Here is a 253-nt window from a genome sequence, read left to right as displayed (position 1 = left end):
AACAGAAGCTCCCAGGACGGTCTGTACCATCTCTCACATAGGAGGAGGGTGTGCAAAGCGTTGGCTATTTTTTACTTTAAATGATTCCTGAAATCATATGATCACTTACAGAATTATAGTAAGCTCAGGGACCAGCCATTGTATGATGCAAAAATTACAGGGTGGGTTTTGTAAAGAAAATGTTCCAGGATATGTAGACTGTTCCACCCCCATCAAGGTGGAGGCAGGTGGTACACTCCTTTGTGGGTTCTCT

Source organism: Bufo bufo, chromosome 9 (genome assembly GCF_905171765.1).
Source record: "Bufo bufo chromosome 9, aBufBuf1.1, whole genome shotgun sequence".
Lineage (NCBI taxonomy): Eukaryota > Metazoa > Chordata > Amphibia > Anura > Bufonidae > Bufo > Bufo bufo.
This window is presented reverse-complemented; position numbering follows the sequence as displayed.